Genomic DNA, 4969 nt, shown 5'->3' with positions numbered 1-4969 from the left:
ATTACTATAATGAAATGTTCAAAGACCTGGAGTTAGAAAACCAAAAGGGAAGAACACGCTTGGCATTTCTTCAAGCTGGAAGAACTGAGGAAAAAATTGAAGCCTCAAGTTGCAATATTGAAAGATTCTATGGGCAAAATATTGAATGATGCAGGAAGCATCAAAAGAAGATGGAAGGAATACACAGTCACTGTACTAAAAAATAACTGTTTGATCTTCATCCATTTCAGGACGTGGCATTTGTTCAAGACCCAATGGTATTGAAGGAAGAAGTCGAAGCTGCACTGAAAGTATTGGTAAAGAACAAGGCTCCAGAAATTGATGGAATATCCATTGAAATGTTTCAATAAACCTATTCCCCACTGGAGGCACTCACTCAATTATACCAAGAGATTTGGAATAAAGCTACCTGGCCAACTGACTAGAAGAGATCTATATTTGTACCCATTCCAAAGAAATGTGATCCCACAGAATGTGGTAATTATCAAACAATATCATTAATATCGCATGCAAGTAAAATCTCACTGAAGATAATTCAAAAATGGTTGCAGCAGTATACTGTCAGAGAAATTCCAGAAATGCAAGTTGGATTCAGAAGAAGATATGGAATAAGGGATATCATTGCTGATGTCAGATGGATGTTGGCTCAAAGCAAAGAATACCAGAAAGATGTTTACTTGTGTTTTACTGAATATGCAAAGGTCTTTGAATTGTGTGGATAATAACAGATCGTGGATAACATTGAGAAGAATGAGAATTCCAGAACACTTGATTGTGCTCATAGGAACCTATACGTGGACCAGGAGGCTGTCGTTCAAATAGAAAAAGGGAACAGTACATGGATTAAAATCAAGAAGGTAGTGCATCAGGGTGGTATCCTTTCACCAAACTCATTCAATCTGTATGCTGAGCAAATATAATCTGAGAAGCTGGACTACATGAAGAAGAACATGGCATTAGGATTGGAGGAAGAATCATTAACAACCTTCAATATCCTGATGACACAACTTTGCTTGCTGAAAGTGAGGATGACGTGAAGTACTTACTGATGAAGATTGAAGAATACAGTCTGCAGTATGGATGACATCTCAATATAAAGAAAACAAAAATCCTCCCAACTGTTCCTATAAGCAACATTAGAATAAATGGAGAAAAGATTGAATGTCAAAGACATCACATTTCTTGGTTCTACGATTGACGCCAATGAAAGCAGCAGTCAAGACATCAGACCATGTATGTTGTTGTTGTTATGTGCCGTTGAGTTGGCCCAGACCATGTATAGCACTGAGTAAATCAGCTGCAAAGGACCTCTTTCAAGTACTGAAGAGCAATGATGTCTACTTAAGGACTAAGGTGCACCTTACACAAGCCATGGTATTTTCAATCTCCTCATATGCATTTGAGAGCTGGACAATGAATAAAGAAGATGGAAGAAGAATTGATGCTTTTGAGCTGTGGTGTTGGTGAAGAATGCTGAAAGTACAGTGGACTGCTAAAAGAACTAACAGGGCTATCATGGAGGAAATGCAGCCAGAATGCTCCTTGGAAGCAGGAATGGTCAGACTTCATCTCATCTACTTTGGTTATGTTGTCAGAAGGGACCATTTCCTGGAGAAGGATGTCATGCTTGGTAAGGTAGAGTGTCAATGAGAGAGGGGAAGGCCCTCAACAAGATGGATTGACATGGTGGCAGCGGCGATGGGCTCAAGTATAGCAAGAATCATGGAGCTGGCTCAGGACTTGGCAGTGTTTCGTTCTGCTGTGCATAGGGTCACTATGAGTTGGAGACAACTTGACAGCACCTAACAACAACAAGAAAGTCTATTTTATCAGCAATTAATATTGCCAATCCTGTTTTCAATTGTCATTTGCTTGATGTATCTTTGTCCAACTTTCAATTTTTAGTTTATTTTTTGTTTGTGTGCCTAAGGTGAGTATCTTGTAGACAGCATATTGATGGGTTATGTTTTCTTATTCTGTCTACAACCCTTCTTCTCTTGAGTGGTACATTTAATCCATGGATGTTCAGTGTAATTATAGAAAAAGTATCAATTTATTGCTGTAATTTTATTATGTGTTTTTTCATGGTGTTGCTGATTTCTTTGTGCCATGTAATTTTCTGTGCTGACCTCATTTTATTTATGAGTTTTGTTATAATTTCATTCCTTGCTATTGTCAGTATTTGCTAAGTATTTGTACCTCTTTTTTGATTCAAAGTTTTATACTTTTCTTTGAGATTACCCTGTGATTTATAATTTCCTTCCCAAGTTTAGAAGTCTGTTCTATCTTGCAATTGTCTTGACATGCTCACCATTTGGAAGTTCTGTACATGCACTTATTTATTCCCTCTTTTGGGGTTGTAGTTGTCCTCATTCACCAATTGATGTCTCTGGTTCATTGTTTACAGTTGTAAGCTTTATTTTACTTTGAATACTTCTATAACTGGGTTGGTTTCTGGTTATGTCATCATGTGTTTCAATGATCAGCTGTTGTCTGCTTTCTTGGTTTTCTGTCCAAAGGATGCTGTTTAGCATCTCTTGTAAGATTGATCTGATTTTAACAAATTCCCTTAATTTCTGTTTATTGGAAATGTCCTAATATCACCATAATTGAGGGACTTGACTGCTAACCAGAAGGCTGGTAGTTCAAACCCACCTGCCACTCCTCAGAAGGAAGATGGGGCAAATCTACTTTCATAGTGATACTGCTTCAGAAACCCAAGGAGGGGTCTCTATGAGTTGAGTCTGACTCAACGGCATATAAGAACAACAACAATTGAGGGACAGTTTTCCTGGATATATAATTTTCTTTGGCAATTTTTTTCTTTCATCGTTTCATATATCACCCCATTGCTTCTCATATGCATGCTTTCTGCTGAGAAATCAGAGCTTGGTTTCCCATTGTAGGTAACTTTCCATTTCTCTTGTGCTGCTTTAGGGATTCTTTCTTTGTCTTTGGTTTTAGTGAGTTTGATTATGATGTATCTTGGTGATTTTCTTTTGGGGACTATTCTGTTTGGGGCTCATTCAACTTATTTAATGTGTATCTTCTTGTCTTTTATCATGTTAGGGGAATTCTCTTCCAATAAATCTTTGACAATTTCCTTGTAGTATTATTTGTCTTTTTCTGTTTAGGAATTCCAATCACACGTAAGTTATTCCTCTTGATGGGATCCCACATGAATCTTAGGCTTTCTTCATTTTGTTTTGGTCATTTTTCTGATTGATCCCTTACCAAAATAGTATTGAGATATTTGTCTTCAGTCTCATTAATTCTGCATTCCATTTATTCAGTTCTACTCCTTTCTCCATTAAATATGTTTTCTATTTCTGAAATCTTAGTATTGATCTTCTGGATTTCTATTTGTTGTTTTTGTATAATTTCTAATTTTTCATTTATTTTTCAGTTTGTTCTTGTGTTGTTTTCCTAAATTTTTCTAGAGTTTTGTCTGTGTTTTCTGTAATTTTGTCAGTGTTTTCCTTGATGTATCTCTCAACCTCTTGAAGATACCTAAAAATAATTTTTTGAATTCCTTATCAGGGAGTTCTGACACTGCTTCTTTTTCAGGCATGTTTTCTGAGTCTGTATCCTGGACTTTTGTTTGTACTACTCTATATTGTTTCTTTGTGTGGACTGGGATGATCAGTTGTCTTTGAAACATTGTGATGTCATTGTATTTATATAATTGGTGATTATATTTTAGTGTTGTTCACCCAAGATTTGTTTTTTTTTTTCTTTCTTTCTTTTTTTGATATATCAGTGTAAGAAGGGTGCTGTGCTTTTCTATTCATTAGTTGGCAACATTTAGGCAATCACCACCTATCTCCCGACAGGTGTGATAGAGAATGAGAGTGTGTGCATATGTCTCTGTTAGCTGGTTGTGAAGAGCAGTTGAGAGTGAGTTGGGCTGCTGGTATTGGTGACCATTTACTGTTGGTCAGTTGGTGCAGAAGCAAGTAGTGGCCCCACTCACTGGTTGGGGCTGCAGGAGGTGTGGGTGTGGTTTTATTGTGTGGGAATGATTTCTGTCTGGCACTCTGTTAGACAAAAATTAAAAAAAAAAACAATAAAAACAAGAGACAAAAAAAAAAACACAAATCACACAAACAAACAGGAACAATCACCAAAAAGAAGGCAATAAATTAGAAGAAAAATTCAAAAAATATATTTTGGGAAGACAAAAGAAAAAGAGGGGGGAACACTCACAGTATCTTGGAAGGGGGGAATGAGTGAAACTGGAAGAGTAAAAGAATGGTAAAGAAAAAATGAGAAACCTGGAAAAAGAAAAGCAAGGGATGGGAAGAACCAAAAGCAGAAAAGAAAGAAAAAAGAAGAGAATCAGGAAAAGGGAAGAAAAAGGAAAAAAAAATGACTGTGGTGGTTAAGTTTGTCTGTCAACTTGGCTGGGCCTGGTTGAGTGGCTGGGCAACTGGTCATAGTTACTCCCCATGATGAGAATGGCAATCAACTTTATGGTGGGATCTACCACAAGCAACTGAGTAGTTACTTTAGGGATGTGGTCTGCTTCCCATATAAAAGAAACAGCTTTGGGAATGGTGTCTAGCTTATGGCGTGCTTGAACCCTGCATTAGCTGTGTCATTTTTCAGCAGCCTGCCATGCTCTGTCAATCTTGAGACTTTCAGTGTACTTGAATTAATGGCCTGCTGTGTGGTTTGGTAACATAGGGACTGTGCCTTTTTATTTATCAACCTTGAGCTTGTCAGTCTCAGCAGCCAGCAGCTGTCTGAGTGAAGAAAAGCCTCTAGCTTCAGTGGGCTGGGAGCAAGAGGCAGAACTCAAGCCCAAAGTTGAGGGGCTAGCTTTCATCAAACTCCTAAAGCCTGGCACTTTGAACTTGGACTTAAAGCCTCCAAACTGTGAGAGAATAAACTCCTGTTTGTTCAGCCATCCCATTTGTGGTATATATATATAGATAGATAGTTAGATAGATAGATAGATAGATAGATA

Source organism: Orycteropus afer, unplaced genomic scaffold (genome assembly GCF_000298275.1).
Source record: "Orycteropus afer afer isolate SDZICR_OR568_19922 unplaced genomic scaffold, OryAfe1.0 scaffold00382, whole genome shotgun sequence".
NCBI lineage: Eukaryota > Metazoa > Chordata > Mammalia > Tubulidentata > Orycteropodidae > Orycteropus > Orycteropus afer.
This window is presented reverse-complemented; position numbering follows the sequence as displayed.